Below are 19,250 nucleotides of genomic sequence, written 5' to 3'. Positions count from 1 at the left end.
CAGGTGTCCACCTGGGCACAATAGAGGAACATGGCAGTCGCATCCTTGAGCTGGTGATCTCCGATGAAATAGCCAACTTGGAGCTCAATATTGCGCTCCAGATGTACCGCGAGCGTGTCGACCGCTTGGACTTGGAGCTCAAGATGGCAGTCTCATCGTAGTCAACTCCTTGAACTTGTCGGAAAACATCTTAACGACAAGTCGAGCTTTCTTAATGGTGATACTTACCACCATTGTCCGTCTTTCTTTTAAAATCCATATGTACCCAACAGCCTTATGACCATCAAGCAGTTCTTCCAAAGCCTACACTTTTTTTTCATACATGGATCCTCTCTCGGATTTTATGGCCTCGAGCCAATTTTTGGAATCCGGGCCCACCATCGCTTCTCCATAGCTCGTAGGTTCATTGTTGTCTAGCAACATGACTTCCAAGACAGGATTACGTACCACTCTGAAGTAGTACGCATCCTTGTCGTCCTACGAGGTTTGGTAGTGACTTGATCTGAAGTTTCATGATCACTATCATAAGCTTCCACTTCAATTGGTGTAGGTGCCACAGGAACAACTCCCTGTGCCCTGCTATACACTGGTTGAAGTGACGGTTCAATAACCTCATCAAGTCTCCACCATCCTCCCACTCAATTCTTTCGAGAGAAACTTTTCCTCGAGAAAGGACCCGATTCTAGAAACAATCCCTATTGCTTTCGGATCTGAGACAGGAGGTACACCCAACTATTTTGGGTACTCTATGAAGATGCATTTATCCGCTTTGGGTTCGAGCTTATCAGCCTGAAACTTTTTCACATAAGCGTTGCAGCCCCAAACTTTTAAGAAATGACAGCTTAGGTTTCTCTAAACCATAGTTCATACGGTGTCATCTCATCGGAATTACGTGGTGCCCTATTTAAAGTGAATGTGGTTGTTTCTAATGCCTAACCCATAAACTATCGTGGTAATTCGATAAGAGACATCATGGTATGCATCATATCCAATAGGGTGCAGTTATGATGTTCGGACACACCATCACACTATGGTGTTCCAGGCTGTATTAGTTGTGAAACAATTTCCACAATGTCTTAATTCTGTGCCAAACTCATAATTCCGATATTCATCTCTATGATCATATCATAGATATTTTATTCTCTTGTCACGACGATCTTCAACTTCACCTTGAAATTACTTGAACCTTTCAATAATTCAGACTTGTGATTCATCAAGTAAATATACTTAGCCTCTAGTCAAATCATCTGTGAAGTAAGAATATAACGATATCCACTACATGCCTCAGAACTCATTGGACTGCACACATCAAGATGTATTACTTCCAACAAGTTGCTTTCTTGTTCCATCTTACTGAAAACGAGGCCTTTCAGTCATCTTGCTCATGTGGTATGATTTGCATGTCTCAAGTGATTCAAAATCAACCGAGTCCAAAGATCCATCAACATGGAGCTTCTTCATGCGTTTTATACCATTGTGACTAAAATTGCAGTGCCACAAGTATGTGGTACTATGATTACTATCTTATATCTTTTGGCATGAACATGTGTATCACTACTATCGTGATTCGATAAACCATTCATTTTAGGTGCAAGACCATTGAAGGTATTATTCAAATAAATAGAGTAACCATTATTCTCCTTAAATGAATAACCGTATTGCGTAAACATAATCCAATCATGTCTATGCTCAACGCAAACACCAAATAACACCAATCCCGATGGTAAACGGAGCGTGCGATGCTTGATCACATCAACCTTGGAAACACTTCCAACACATATCATCGTCTCACCTTTGACTAGTCTCTGTTTATTCCGTAGCCTTTCATTTCGAGTTACCAACACTTAGCAACCGAACCGGTATCTAATACCCTGCTGCTACTAGGAGTACTAGTAAAGTACACATTTAATATAATGTATGTCCAATACATACTTCTTTCAACCTTGCCAGCCTTCTCATCTATCAAGTATCTAGGGTGGTTCTGCTTCAGTGACCATTCCCCTTATTACAGAAGCACTTAGTCTCGGGCTTGGGTTCAGCTTTGGGTTTCTTCATTAGAGAAGCAACTGATTTGTCATTTCATGAAGTATCCCTTTCTTGCCCTTGCCCTTCTTGAAACTAGTGGTTTTACTAACCATCAACAATTGATGCTCCTATTTGATTTCTACTTTCGTGGTGTCGCGAATAGCTCAAGGATCATCATATCTATCCCTGATATGTTATAGTTCATCACGAAGCTCTAGTAGCTTGGTGGCAGTGACTTTGGAGAACCATCACTATCTCATCTGGAAGATCAACTCCCACTCGATTCAAGCGATTGTAGTACTCATATAATCTGAGCACATGCTCAACGATTGAGCTTTTCTGCTTAGTGTCCAGGCTTAAGAAACTTGTCAAAGGTCTCATACCTCTTGACGTGGGCACTAGCCTGAAATCCCAATTTCAGTCCTTGGAACATCTCATATGTTCTGCGATGTTTCAAAAACATCTTTGGTGCCTCAATTCTAAACCATTTAGCAGTACACACTGAACTATCATGTACTCATCAAAACGTGTATGTCAGATGTTCGCAACATCCACAACCGACGTTCGAGGTTCAGCTCACTGAGCGGTGCATTAAGGACATAATCCTTCTGCACAGCAATGAGGACAATCCTCTGTTTACGGACCCAGTCCGCATAATTGCTACTATCAACTTTCAAATAAATTTTCTCTAGGAACATATCTAAAACAGTAGAACTAAAGCGTAAGCTACGACATAATTTGCCATGTCCTTTTGACTATGTTCGTGATAATTAAGTTCATCTAAATATTTAATGAACTCCCACTTAGATAGACATCCCTCTAGTCATCTAAGTGATACATGATCCGAGTCAACTAGGCCGTGTCCGATCATCACATGAGACGGACTAGTCATCATCGGTGAACATCTTCATGTTGATCGTATCTTCTATACGACTCATGTTCGACCTTTCGGTGTTCCGCGTTCCGAGGCCATGTCTGTACATGCTAGGCTCGTCAAGTCAACCTAAGTGTATTGCGTGTGTAAATCTGGCTTACACCCATTGTATTCGAACGTTAGAATCTATCACACCCGATCATCACGTGGTGCTTCGAAACAACGAACCTTCGCAACGGTGCACAGTTAGGGGGAACACCTTTCTTGAAATTATTGCGAGGGATCATCTTATTTTAGCTACCGTCGTTCTAGGAAAATAAGATGTAAAACATGATAAACATCACATGCAATCAAATAGTGACATGATATGGCCAATATCATTTTGCTCCTTTTGATCTCCATCTTCGGGGCGCCATGATCATCATCGTCACCGGCATGACACCATGATCTCCATCATCATGATCTCCATCATCGTGTCTTCATGAAGTTGTCTCGTCATCTATTACTTCTACTACTATGGCTAACGGTTTAGCAATAAAGTAAAGTAAATACATGACGTTTATGTTGACACGCAGGTCATAAATAAATTAAGACAACTTCTATGGCTCCTGCCTGTTGTCATACTCATCGACATGCAAGTCGTGATTCCTATTACAAGAACATGATCAATCTCATACATCACATATATCATTCACCACATCCTTTTGGCCATATACATCACACGGCATATGCTGCAAAAACAAGTTAGACGTCCTCTAATTGTTGTTGCAAATTTTTACGTGGCTGCTATAGGTTTCTTAGCAAGAACGTTTCTTACCTACGCAAAAACCACAACGTGATATGCCAATTTCTATTTACCCTTCATAAGGACCCTTTTCATCGAATCCGATCCGACTAAAGTGGGAGAGACAGACACCCGCTAGCCACCTTATGCAACTAGTGCATGTCAGTCGGTGGAACCTGTCTCACGTAAGTGTACGTGTAAGGTCGGTCCAGGCCGCTTCATCCCACGATGCCGCCGAATCAAGATAAGACTAGTAATGGCAAGTAAATTGACAAAATCGACGCCCACAACTACTTTGTGTTCTACTCATGCATAGAAACTATGCATAGACCTAGGTCATGATGCCACTGTTGGGGAACGTAGCAGAATTTTAAAATTTTCTACGCATCACCAAGATCAATCTATGGAGTCATCTAGCAACGAGAGAGAGGAGTGCATCTACATACCCTTGTAGATCGCGAGCGGAAGCGTTCAAGAGAACGGGGTTGATGGAGTCGTACTCGCCGTGATCCAAATCACCGATGACCGAGCGCCGAACGGACGGCACCTCCGCGTTCAACAAACGTACGGTTGGGGAAGACGTCTCCTCCTTCTTGATATAGCAAGGGGGAAGGAGAGGTTGATGGAGATCCAGCAGCACGATGGCGTGGTGGTGGAAGCAGCGGGGATCTCGGCAGGGCTTCACCAAGCTCAGCGAGAGGGAGAGGTGTTACGAGGGGAGAGGGAGGCGCCAGGGGCTAGGGTGCGGCTCCCATGCACCTCCCCACTATATATAGGGGTGGAGGGGGCTGGTTTCTTGCTCTCCAAGTCCATTGGGGCGTTGGAAAAGGTGGGGGAAAGAAATCCCATCATTTCCCTTCCCCGCTGATTGTTATCCCCCTTTTTAGGGATCTTGATCTTATCCCTTCGGGATATGATCTTATTCCTTCTAAGGGGGGATCTTGGTGCGCCTTGACCAGGGGTGTGGTGCCTTGCCCCCACTACCCACGTTCATGTGGGTCCCCCCATGCAGGTGGGCCCCACTCCGGAACCTTCTAGAACCTTCCCGGTACAATACCGAAAAATCCCGAACATTTTCCGGTGGCCAAAATAGGACTTCCTATATATAAATCTTTACCTCCGGACCATTCCGGAACTCCTCGTGACATCCGGGATCTCATCCGGGACTCTGAACAAATTTCGGGTTACCGCATACTAATATCTCTACAACCCTAGCGTCACCGAACCTTAAGTGTGTAGACCCTACGGGTTCGGGAGACATGCAGACATGACCGAGACGACTCTCCGGTCAATAACCAACAACGGGATCTGGATACCCATGTTGGCTCCCACATGTTCCACGATGATCTCATCAGATGAACCACAATGTCGAGGATTCAATCAATCCCGTATTCAATTCCCTTTGTCCAGCGGTATTGTACTTGCCCGAGATTCGATCGTCGGTATCCGATACCTTGTTCAATCTCGTTACCGGCAAGTCTCTTTACTCGTTCCGTAACACATCATCCCGTGATCAACTCCTTGGTCACATTATGCACATTATGATGATGTCCTACCGAGTGGGCCCATAGATACCTCTCCGTCACACGGAGTGACAAATCCCAGTCTCGATTCGTGCCAACCCAACAGACACTTTCGAAGATACCCGTAGTGCACCTTTATAGCCACCCAGTTACGTTGTGACGTTTGGCACACCCAAAGCATTCCTACGGTATCCGGGAGTTGCACAATATCATGGTCTAAGGAAATGATACTTGACATTTAGAAAAGCTTTAGCATACGAACTACATGATCTTTGTGCTAGGCTTAGGATTGCGTCTTGTCCATCACATCATTCTCCTAATGATGTGATCTTGTTATCAACGACATCCAATGTCCATGGTCAGGAAACCGTAACCATCTATTGATCAACGAGCTAGTTAACTAGAGGCTTACTAGGGACATGGTGTTGTCTATGTATCCACACATGTATCTGAGTTTCCTATCAATACAATTCTAGCATGGATAATAAATGATTCTCATGAACAAGGAAATATAATAATAACCAATTTATTATTGCCTCTAGGGCATATTTCCAACATATAAGAGCGTGTTCTTCTAGTTCCTATGAAAATGATGAAGATCTAAAAGTTATTGATGTGTCCCCTATTAAATCTTTGTTTTTCAATAAGAATCTTGATAATGATGGGACTGAATATGATCCACCTTTACCTAGAAGGCATTCCAAGAATTCGGAATTTTTTGATCTTGATGCTAAAATTGATAAAAGTGGGATTGAAGAAATTAAAACCCTAGATGTTGCTAAACCCACTATTATGGATTTCAAGGAATTTAACTATGAAAATTGCTCTTTGATTGACTGTATTTCCTTGTTACAATCCGTTCTAAATTCTCCTCATGCTTATAGTCAAAATAAAGTGTTTACTAAACATATTGTTGATGCCTTGATGCAATCTTATGAAGAAAAACTTGAATTGGAAGTTTCTATCCCTAGAAAGCTTTATGATGTGTGGGAACCAACTATTAAAATTAAAATTAAAGATCATAAATGCTATGCTTTATGTGATTTGGGTGCTAGTGTTTCCATGATTCCAAAGACTTTGTGTGATTTGTTAGGTTTCCGTGATTTTGATGATTGTTCTTTAAATTTGCACCTTGCGGATTCCACTATTAAGAAACCCATGGGAAGAATTAATGATGTTCTTATTGTTGCAAATAGGAATTATGTGCCCGTAGATTTTATTGTTCTTGACATAGATTGCAATCCTTCATGTCCTATTATTCATGGTAGACCTTTCTTTAGAACGATTGGTGCAATTATTAATATGAAGGAAGGAAATATTAGATTACAATTTCCATTAAGGAAAGGCATGGAACACTTTCCTAGAAATAAAATTAAATTACCTTATGAATCTATTATGAGAGCCACTTATGGATTGCCTACCAAAGATGGCAATACCTAGATCTATCCTTGTTTGTTATGCCTAGCTAGGGGCGTTAAACGATAGCGCTTGTTGGGAGGCAACCTAATTTTATTTTTATTCCTTGCTTTTTGATCCTGTTTAGTAATAAATAATTTATCTAGCATGTGTTTTGTTTGTGTTTTTTGTGTTTAATTAGTGTATGTGCCAAGTAGAACCGTTGGGAAGACTTGGGGAAAGTCTTGTTACACTTGCTGTAAAAAACAGAAACTTTAGCTCTCACGAGAACTACTGCCATTTTTATTTGGAAAGTGATATTTAGTTAATTATTTTTGAATATGATTAATAGATAAATTCCTCACGTCCAGAAATTTATTTTAGAATTTTTGGGGTTCCAGATCTTGCGCTAGCTACATATTACTACAGACTGTTCTGTTTTTGACAGATTCTGTTTTTCGTGTGTTGTTTGCTTATTTTGATGAATCTATGGCTAGTAAAATAGTTTATAAACCATAGATAAGTTATAATACAGTAGGTATAACACCAATATAAATAAAGAATGAGTTCATTACAGTATCTTGAAGTGGTCTTTTATTTTCTTTCGCTAACGGAGCTCACGAGATTTTCTACTTTAAGTTTTGTGTTGTGAAGTTTTCAAGTTTTGGGTAAAGATTTGATGGATTATGGAACAAGTAGTGGCAAGAGCCTAAGCTTGGGGATGCCCATGGCACCCCCAATATAATCTAAGGACACCTAAAAGCCAAAGCTTGGGGATGCCCCGGAAGGCATCCCCTCTTTCGTGTACTTTTATCGGTAACTTTACTTGGAGCTATATTTTTATTCGCCACATGATATGTGTTTTGCTTGGAGCGTCTTGTATGATTTGAGTATTTATTTGTTAGTTTACCACAATCATCCTTGATTTACACACCTTTTGAGAGATCCATATATGATTTGGAATTTGTTAGAATACTCTATGTGCTTCGCTTATCTCTTTTGAGTTGTATAGTTTTGCACTATTACTTCACTTATATCTTTTAGAGCACGGTGGTGGATTTGTTTTATAGAAACTATTGATCTCTCATGCTTCACTTAGATTATTTTGAGAGTCTTAAATAGCATGGTAATTTGCTTAAAATCCTAATATGCTTGGTATACAAGATTAATAATAAAACATTCTTATGAGTGTGTTGAATACTATGAGAAGTTCGATGCTTGATAATTGTTTTGAGATATGAAGATGGTGATATTAAAGTTGTGCTAGCAGAGTAATTGTGAATTTGATGAATACTTGTGTTAAAGTTTGTGATTCCCGTAGCATGCACGTATGGTGAACCGTTATGTGATGAAGTCGGAGCATGATTTATTTTTTGATTGTCTTCCTTATGAGTGGCGGTCGGGACGAGCGAGATTCTTTTCCTACCAATCTATCCCCCTAGGAGCATGCGCGTAATACTTTGCTTTGATAACTTGTAGATTTTTGCAATAAGTATATGAGTTCTTTATGACTAATGTTGAGTCCATGGATTATACGCACTCTCACCCTTCCACCTTTGCTAGCCTCTCTAATACCGCGCACCTTTCGCCGGTATCATACACCCACCATATACCTTCCTCAAAACAACCACCATGCCTACCTATTATGGCATTTCCATAGCCATTCTGAGATATATTGCCATGCAACTTTCCACCGCTCCGTTTATTATGACACACTGCATTATTGCCATATTGCTTAGCATGATCATGTAGTCGACATCGTATTTGTGGCAAAGCCACCGTTCATAATTCTTTCATACATGTCACTCATGAGTCATTGCATATCCCGGTACACCGCCGGAGGGATTCATATAGAGTCATATTTTGTTCTAAGTATCGAGTTGTAATTCTTGAGTTGTAAGAAAAATGAAAGTGTGATGATCATCATTATTAGAGCATTGTCCCAGTGAGGAAAGGATGATGTTGACTATGATTCCCCCACAAGTCGGGATAAGACTCCAGAAGAAAAATAAAGAGAAAGAAAAGAGGCCATAAAAAAGAGAGAAGGCCCAAATAAAAAAAATGAAAAATGAGAGAAAAAGAGAGAAGGGACAATGTTACTACCCTTTTACCACACTCGTGCTTCAAAGTAGCACCATGATATTCATAGTAGTGAGTCTCTCATGTTATCACTTTCATATACTAGTGGGAATTTTTCATTATAGAACTTGGCTTGTATATTCCAATGACGGGCTTCTTCAAATTGCCCTAGGTCTTCATGAGCAAGCAAGTTGGATGCACACCCACTTAGTTTCTTCTTGAGCTTTCATACACTCATAGCTCTATTGCATCCGTTGCATGGCAATCCCTACTCACTCACATTGATATCTATTGACGGGCATCTCCATAGCCCATTGATATGCCTAGTTGATGTGAGACTATCTTCTCCTTTTTGTCTTCTCCACAACCATCGTTCTATTCCACCTATAGTGCTATGTCCACGGCTCACGCTCATGTATTGCGTGAAAATTGAAAAAGTTTTGAGAATTTCAAAAGTATGAAACAATTGCTTGGCTTGTCATCGGGGTTGTGCATGATTTAAATATTTTGTGTGGTGAAGATGGAGCATAGCCAGACTATATGATTTTGTAGGGATAACTTTCTTTGGCCATGTTATTTTGAGAAGACATAATTACTTTGATAGTATGCTTGAAGTATTATTATTTTTATGTAAATATTAAACTTTTGTCTCGAATCTTTCGGATCTGTATATTCATACCACAATTAAGAAGAATTACATTAACATTATGCCAAGTAGCACTCCACATCAAAAATTCTGTTTTAATCATTTACCTACTTGAGGACGAGCAGGAATTAAGCTTGGGGATGCTTGATACGTCTCCAACATATCTATAATTTTTTATTGCTCCATGCTATATTATCTACTGTTTTGGACATTATTAGGCTTTATTACCCACTTTTATATTATTTTTGGGACTAACCTATTAACCGGAGGCCCACCCCAGAATTGATGTTTTTTGCCTGTTTTAGGGTTTCGAAGAAAATGAATATCAAACGGAGTCTAAACGGAATGAAACGTTCAGGAACGTGATTTTCTCAACGAACAAGACCCAGGAGACTTGGACCCTACGTTAAGACACAAAAGAGGATGCCACGAGGTAGGGGGGCGCGCCTACCCCCCTAGGCGCGCCCTCCACACTCATGGCCCCCCTGTTGCTCCACCGACGTACTCCTTCCTCCTATATATACCTACGTACCCCAAACGATCAGATACGAACCCAAAAACCTAATTTCACCGCCACAACTTTCTGTATCCACGAGATCCCATCTTGGGGCCTGTTCCGGAGCTCCACCGGAGGGGGCATCGATCACGGAGGGCTTCTACATCAACACCATAGTCTCTCCGATGAAGTGTGAGTAGTTTACCTCAGACCTACGGGTCCATAGTTATTAGCTAGATGACTTCTTCTCTCTTTTTGGATCTCAATACAATGTTCTCCCCCTCTCTTGTGGAGAACTATTCGATGTAATCTTCTTTTTGCGGTGTGTTTGTTGAGACCGATGAATTGTGGGTTTATGATCAAGTCTATCTATGAATAATATTTGCATATTCTCTGAATTCTTTTATGTATGATTGGTTATCTCTGCAAGTCTCTTTGAATTATCAGTTTGCTATGGCCTACTAGATTGATCTTTCTTGCAATGGGAGAAGTGTTTAGCTTTGTTTTCAATCTTGCGGTGTCCTTTCCCAGAGATAGTAGGGGCAGCAAGGCACGTATTGTATTGTTGCCATCGAGGATAACAAGATGGGGTTTTCATCATATTGCATGAGTCTATCCCTCTACATCATGTCATCTTGCTTAAGGCGTTACTCTGTTTTTAACTTAATACTCTAGATGCATGCTGAATAGCGGTCGATGAGTGGAGTAATAGTAGTGGATGCAGGCAGGAGTCGATCTACTTGTCTCGGACGTGATGCCTATATACATGATCAAACCTAGATATTCTCACAACTATGCTCAATTCTGTTAATTGCTCAACAGTAATTTGTTCACCCACTGTAGAATACTTATGCTCTCGAGAGAAGCCACTAGTGAAACCTATGGCCCCCGGGTCTATCTTTATCATATTAATCTCCTACTACTTAGTTATTTCCTTTGCTTTTTACTTTGCCTTTATTTTACTTTGCATCTTTATCATAAAAATACCAAAAATATTATCTTTATCATATCTATCAGATCTCACTCTCGTAAGTGGCCGTGTAGGGATTGACAACCCCTATTCGCGTTGGTTGCGAGGATTTATTTGTTTTGTGCAGGTACGAGGGACTCGCGCGTAGCCTCCTACTGGATTGATACCTTGGTTCTCAAAAACTGTGGGAAATACTTACACTACTTTGCTGCATCATCCCTTCCTCTTCGGGGAAAACCAATGCAGTGCTCAAGAGGTAGCAGGGGTGTGTGTCCAAACTTTCGTCCAACAGGCCAGTTTTTTTACCACTTCATCTTTGTGGCATGACATTAAATCAACCAAGGTTTCATGTTTTTTTGATCATTCTTTTATTTTTGGAATTAAAATGCCATGTCACTCCATGCATACGTATGCATATGGCCATGTCGTGAGACCAATATGTTTGAAAATTCCTTCTAATTTATAGCACATGGAATTAAGTCGCACGCAAGTACATAGATATGATTTTTCAAACCGTTTTGGTTAGGCGTTGCATGTAGATGTAGTTCAAATTTGAATTACGATCATTAAATGGCTAGAAAATCACTTAAATGTCTTAAAAGGTCAAATGACCCCTAGAATTTTTAAAAAAAATTACATTATAGTTGTAGTAGTGCACGTTAGACGTGGAAACAAATTGAAGGCCGTAAGAGGAAGCTATCTCCCGTTCGTCATCAAACTTGCATTGTTCCCTCTCGGAACCACGAGCCTTCTAGTGTGTTACTCCGATTTATGAGTGGTGTGTGTCCAAACTTTCGTCAAACATGTCAATTTCTTTACCACATCATCTTGGTGGCATGACATTAAATTAATCAAGGTTTCATGTTTTTCTGACCATTTTTTTAATTTTTGGAATTAAAATGTCATGTCACTCCATGCATACGTATGCATGTGTCCATGTCGTGAGACCAATATGTTTGTAAAGTCCTTCTAATTTACCGCACATGAAATTAACTCGCACACAAGTACATAGATATGATTTTTCAAACCGTTTTGGTTAGGCTAATGTAGATGTAGTTCAAATTTGAATTACGGTCATCGAATGGCTAGAAATTCACTTAAATGCCTTTAAAAGGTCAAATGACCCCTAGAATTTTCAAAAATTTCACATTACTGTTGTAGTAGTGCACGTTAGACGTAGAAAAAAAATTGAAGTCCGTAAGAAGAAGCTATCTCCCGTTCGTCATCAAACATGCATTGTTCCCTCCCGAAACCACGAGCCTTCTAGTGAGTTGCTCCGGTTTGTGAGGGGTGTGTGTCCAAACTTTCGTCAAACAAGGCAATTTATTTACCACATCATCTTGGTGGCATGACATTACATCAACCAAGGTTTCATGTTTTTATGATCATTTTTTTATTTTTTGGAATTAAAATGCCATGTCACTCCATGCATACGTATGCATGTGTCCATGTCGTGAGACTAACTTGTTTGAAAATTCCTTCTAATTTACTGCACATGGAATTAACTCACACACAAGTACATAGATATGATTTTTCAAACCGTTTTGGTTAGGGGTTGCATGTAGATGTAGTTCAAATTTGAATTGCGATCATTAAATGACTAGAAATTCACTTAAATGTCTTTAGAAGGTCAAATGACCCTAGAATTTTCAAAAAAATCACATTACAGTTGTAGTAGTGCACGTTAGACGTAGAAAAAAATTGAAGGCCGTAAGAGGAAGCTATCTCCCGGTCTTGATCAAACATGCATTGTTCCCTCTCAGAACCACAAGCCTTCTAGTGAGTTGCTCCGGTTTGTGAGGGGTGTGTGTCCAAACTTTCGTCAAATATGCCAATTCCTTTACCACATCATCTTGGTGGCATGACATTACATCAACCAAGGTTTAATGTTTTTCTGATCATTTTTTTTATTTTTTGGAATTAAAATGCCATGTCACTCCATGCATACGTATGCACATGTCCATGTCGTGAGACCTATATGCTTGAAAATTCCTGCTAATTTACTGCACATGGAATTAACTCGCACACAAGTACATAAATATGATTTTTCAAAACGTCTTGGTTAGGCATTGCATGTAGATGTAGTTAAAATTTAAAATACGGTTATTAAATGGCTAGAAATTCACTTAAATGTCTTTAAAAGATCAAATGACCTCTAGAATTTTCAAAAAATTCACATTACAGTTGTAGTAGTGCATTTTAGACATAGAAAAAAATTGAAGGCCGTAAGAGGAAGCTATCTCCTGTTCGTCATCAAACATGCATTGTTCCCTCTCGGAACCACGAGCCTTCTAGTGAGTTGCTCCAGTTTGTGAGGGGTGTGTGTCCAAACTTTCGTCAAACATGCCAATTTCTTTGCCACATCATCTCGGTGGCATGACATTACATCAACCAAGATTTCATGTTTTTCTGATCATTTTTTTTATTTTTGGGAATTAAAATGTCATGTCACTCCATGCATACGTATGCATGTGTCCATGTCGTGAGGCGAATATGTTTGAAAATCCTTCTAATTTACTGCACATGGAATTAACTCGCACACAAGTACATAGATATGATTTTTCAAACCAATCTGGTTAGGCGTTGCATGTAGATGTAGTTCAAATTTGAATTACGGTCATTAAATGGCTATAAATTCACTTTAATGTCTTTAAAAGGTCAAATGACCCCTAGAATTTTCAAAAATTTCACATTACAGTTGTAGTAGTGCACGTTAGACGTAGAAAAAAAAATTGAAGGTCGTAAGAGGAAGCTATCTCCCATTCGTCATCAAACATGCATTGTTCCCTCTCGGAACCACGACCTTCTAGTGAGTTGCTCCGGTTTTGTGAGGGGTGTGTGTCCAAACTTTTGTCAAACATGCCAAAAAAAATTCCGGATCATCTTGGTGGCCTGACATTACATCAACCAAGGTTTCATGTTTTTCTAATCATTTTTTTATTTTTTGGAATTGAAATGCCATGTCACTCCATGCTTAATTCTGTCATAGCCGTTAGACCAATATGTCTAGAAATTCCTTCCAATTTAGTACACATGGAATTAAAACGTACACAAATACACAAAATATGAGTTTTCAAACCGTTATGGTTAGCTGTTGCATGCACATGTAGTTCAAATTTCAATTGTGGTCATTAAATGGCTAGAAAATCACTTAAATGTATTAAAAGGTCAAATGACCGTGAAATTTTCCAAAATTTGACATGACAGTTGTATTAGTACTACAAAATTTCTCATACATTTAAAACACCATCCGTTGCCACTGTACTCCAAATACGTCTTTCACAGCTAATAAAAAATATCTACAACATCACACCAAGTTTTTTTTCTAGGAACCGTTTGTGATGAAAATATCTGGGTCTATTTAAGTCTTCCTCCTTAAGCTTCGCCGACTCGTCTGCTCCAGTGCCGGCAACCCCCGAATCCATGAATCCCGACCCTCATTCTCGCACCCCTTCTTGCAAATATGACACCATGGAAACACTTCGTGAAGGCCCGTACGATGGTCGCGTCCCCCCCGAGCGCCGCCGCCTACGCCGAGAGCGCGGCCGCCTACGCCGAGAGTGTCGCCGCATCCACATTGAGTGTGGCCGCTTTCGCCGAGAGGGCGTCTGCGGCAGCCAACAGGGCAGCTGCAGCTCCTGCTGCAACAACGACTACAAACGCCGAGAGCACTTGAGCTGTCGTCCGTGCCGCCGATGTCGCCCTGGCCCGGGTCGAGGCCATCCATGCCAAGATCGAGGATGCACACACCAAGATATTCCAGGCCACCTCGGACTCCAGCATGCAACCCACGTCTGAAAAGGCGGCAGTGGCCATGGAGCACCTGCTTCCACATGAGGTCGCCGAGCGGGAGATGGAGATGCAGGAGGCGGCGGAGATCGAGGAGCGCCGGGAGGAGGAGTTGCACATGGCCGAGGTCGAGGTAGAGTAGAGTCTATCCGTCGAGGAATCGACGGTGGAGTACCAACACGAGCTCTGGCGCAGCCACTACTACGAGTACTACAACCTTGAGGGCAGTGCCGAGGACGAGGACAAGGACGCGGTCGACTTCAGAAGGGGGGACGCGGAGTCCACCAACGGCGGCAACTCACCAGGACAAGTCATCGACGTCTCATCTCACACCGGCGATGCATAGGCCGGTGCGGCGGCCGATTTGTTAAAATTATGCGTACTTAGGCTTTGTTTTTAATGTTGGTCTTTTATTAGAGCAATGTTTAGGTCAATTGGCTTTGTTTAATTAATAAAATTGTTCGATTAAGTAAGTGTGGTCTGTCAGCTATACGCTCTTTTGTGTGCCCAAATTAGCAATCGATGTTAAATTATGCAATGATGTACCTGGGGAAATTTCCACCAAAATTTGAATTATCAAACTCATCCCATGCGTGTAAAGCAGAAGAATCGTTTGCGATGCACACAATTGTTCGAAGTAAAAGGTCTGGCAGCACTGCGCGTAAAGTTTCCCTCCACATTTCCAAAATTTTGGCCTACCGAAAATATCTACCCCCGCCCCCCTTCCCCCTTCCCCACCACCTTTTCTCCCCGACCACAAGTCACATTTCCCCTGTTTCCTCCTTCCTTCCTCCCTAAGCTATAGCCGCTTCCTCGCTCTCTCCATTTCACGTCCTACCGCCGAGGTCGCCATGATCTTCTTCAAAGACCTCTCCAGCGGTTCCTCCTCCAGCGACGACTCCTTCACCACCCGGGTAGGCCTCTCTTCTCTCTCTCGGGCTATGACTTGGAATGAATGATTTTTACCCGATGGTGGATTTGAGTCATTTCTTCCTCTTGTAGGTCCCTAGGACCATCAGTGGCAATGCGTGAATCTAATGGCGTTTGATTCTAATGGCGTTTGATTCTGTGGACAGTGGGAGGAAGTTTCTGGCATGTGCAGAGAAGGTTAGACCCTCTTTCATTGTTACAAATCATTTGTTAGATGTGATTCACACACTGTCACGGTCCCAACCCATTCATACAACACCTTCAACCAAACACATCCTAAGACAGTATCACAGTTTGTACCTAGTATCTTAAATTGTTGCCATCTTATCAGCGGTGCCATTAGAAATTTTTTTGGCACTGCTTCAACAATTTGTGCAACCAACTTTGGTCCACACATCCGAGCATCCAAGAAGTAAAATACTAGATCTTTATGGCACGAAGGAACTGGGCATCGGAGCAACTACGTGCTCCGGAGTCCGGGGCCCTATTTTTTCCCGCTGCATCGGTTCGCTAGTGTAGGGCACCGGTGCGAGATGTAGCAACAGTTGTCTTTACCCCAGTTTTGGCATACATAGTGGACAACCTTAGTGCTATTAGCTCTATGTTACTAAAATTGTGCATGTACACACGTGTTAGTATCAATTTGCTGTCATCCTAACACTGTCGCTATGCTATTGTAGTTATATTTACCTTCCTCATAAAATGTTCAATTTGTACATGAGTAAGAACTTGTAGCGTCGTTGTAGTTAATTATAGCTTCTGATGTTCCAGAATTTGGTTCTTGTCTTAGTACCAATTATTTCATTTGCACTTTGATCTTTTTGAGAAGATATGTCATAATTAGCATGTTTCTTCAGGTTTTCAAAATAAGCATTGGTGATTTTCTATGTTTCTATAAACCCATTTCCCCTACAATTGTTACTAATCTAGTTTTAAATATTATAGGATGAATGGAAGTGTTCTTACTTGGAGTGGGTTGATCAAGAGCGGCCACAGTCTTTGAAGATGCGCCTAGCGAACCTCTGGAGCATGTATGAGGAAGAGAACAAACGTAGGCTTAGAGAAACTGTTGTCAACACTGAAGAATATTTGAAGATGCGGGATAAAAAGTTGAAGGTGGAGAATGAGCTTAGATTTTTTAAATCAGACTTTGCTAAGATGGTGTTGGCGAAGGAGGAGGCAATTTCCCAGTTGGCCCATGCAAAATAGGTTCTTACTGAACTGAAAGCAAAGGTGGATAAGACAAGCCTGGATGATCTCGACTAGGGAAATGAATATACTGTTCTTATGAAGTTGAACTAGCTATATGTTGTACCGTGTTGTTTTCATGTAGCTACCGTACTGTGATGTTATAATATATTTATGTGCCTGATATGAAATTTGGAAACAGTTGTTCGATATGAAATGTGAATTTCCGTAATACTGGAATTATTAATTGTAAACTAAGAAACATGCTAAATGTGTCATGGACCTTTGCAAACGATTCTAGCAGTAAAAGCGCTTGCGATGGATAGCCCAATGCCACACAGTTTTCTTCATCAAATCGTGTGCGATATAGTTGATAAAAGCAAACAGTTAACCAAGGCAGACCGTGTGTGATAGTAACACCTTTCACACACGAGCCTACAAATAAAATTGTGTGGGATGTACGTGAATGGAAACGTTTTCCCTGGATTGACTGTGTGGAATGTACGTACGAACTGGAATGTTTTCCCTGGATTAACTATGTGGGATTTACATAAGAACTGAAACGTATTCCTTGGATTGACTGTGTGGGATGTACATAAGAACTGAAACGTATTCCTTGGATTGACTGTGTGTGATATACATACGAATGGAAATGCTTTTTTGGGATTCACCGTGTGGGATGTACATACCTACAGAAATGATTTTCTTGGATTACCGTGTGGGATGTACATACCTATGGAAATGATTGGGTTTCGATGCCTCACCCGATCGCACACGGCCCCACCCTGGGTCCCAGGAGGGCCTATCCCTGATGATTTCTGGGTTGTGTGGGGAGGACACCCTATCGCACACACTCACATGGCGACGGTTCCAAATGCCGTCACGGAAAAGGGTTAAAAACCATTTGTTTAGGACCGACGCGTACCAGTGGCTAGCCAGCATGCATCTATGGTAGTAAGTATACCTACTAATAAAGCAAGGTGCGTTTCTCCAATTTTTTCATCCGTTCACCATCTTTTTTTTTCTATCCGAGGTGGTACTAAACTTTTGTCGTCGTCTGTTAGCAAAGGAAAAACGATTTCTGCAGAATTACGTGTGTGGGCCACGCGCGCTAGGGCCCAGTAAAGTCAGCCCAGTTTCCCCTGCCCACGCAACAATCAAAAATCATATTTCTCGCACAATGCGACAAATAGTTTGAGCTACGCACAGGGCACCCAAGACTCGGCGGCCCATCTTTGCTCATGTTCTGTTCCAATTTTTCTTTTTCTGTTTTTTCTCTTTGTAGTTCCTGTTTCTTTTTCATTTTTCACATTCTAAGTCTATTTTTTACTTTTCTTCTGAAATTCCAAATTTTCAAAAAATATTTGCAATTTAAATTTTTATTTAAAATTTCATAAAAAGTTACGAATTAAAAAATGTGTTCCTATTCTAAAAAATGTTTGTACTTTTTTCTCATGCCAATAGTTGTTCAAAAATTTAAAAATATTCCCATTTTTCCAAAAAAAATGTTGTTATTTTCCAAAAAATAAAGATAAAAAAAGAATTTGACAAATGTTCCAAATTCGAAAACTATTTTGTTATAGCGATATGTGCAAAATGTGAAAGTAATGTTGGCATTGAAGAAGCACATTTTATAAAATTCTTCTGAATTTTCAAAAATTGTGCATAACTTAAAAACTTTTCATATTATCTATAAAGGTTCATGTTTTTAACAAATTTATGTGAATTTCAGGAAATGTTCCGTTCAAATTTTTTGTTCTTGCTTTGTTTTAAAATCTATGGAATTTTCAAAAAACATTGTTCACGCTACCAAGTATATTCGGTAGTTCATGTTATGAATTCAAAAATTGTGTTCATTCTAAAAAATGTTTGCAATATAAATTTTGTTGTCATTCTTATTTTTTTTCAGAATTTTAAAAATTATTCCAATTTTTTGGAATATATTTAGTTTTTTCGAATTTGTTGAAGATCTAAAAAATACGAGAGATTTTTTTCTATCCGAAGTGGTACTAAACTTTTGTCGTCGTCTGTTAGGAAAGGACAAACGATTTCTGCAGAATTACGTGCGTGGGCCACGCGCGCTATGACCCAGTAAAGTCAGCCCAGTTTTCCCTGCCCACGTAGCAATTAAAAATCATATTTCTCGCACAACGCGACAAATAGTTTCAGCTACGCACAGGGCACCCAAATAGTTACAATCATGCATAATAAAGTTCAGAGAATACTCAATTAAAATTCATGAATAATATGATCATAAACTCACAATTCGTCAAATCCCAACAAACATACCGCAAAAAAAGATTACAGCGGATAGAGTTCCAAGAAGATCGAGGTGAACATTGTATTGAAGGTCAAAGAGAGAAAAGCAACAATCTAGCTACTAACTATGGACATGTAGGTCTGTGGTGAACTACTCATGCATCATCGGTAGGGCAGCAATGATGATGTAGAAGCCCCCCGTGACTGATTCCCCCTCTGACAGAGTATCGAAGAAGGCCTCCAGATGGGATCATGGAAGAACAGAAACTTGCGGCTACCGAAAAAGTGTTTT

The sequence above is a fragment of the Triticum dicoccoides genome, chromosome 5A, assembly GCF_002162155.2.
Source record: "Triticum dicoccoides isolate Atlit2015 ecotype Zavitan chromosome 5A, WEW_v2.0, whole genome shotgun sequence".
NCBI lineage: Eukaryota > Viridiplantae > Streptophyta > Magnoliopsida > Poales > Poaceae > Triticum > Triticum dicoccoides.
The sequence above is the reverse complement of the archived record's forward strand: the minus strand, read 5'-3'. Positions refer to the sequence as shown.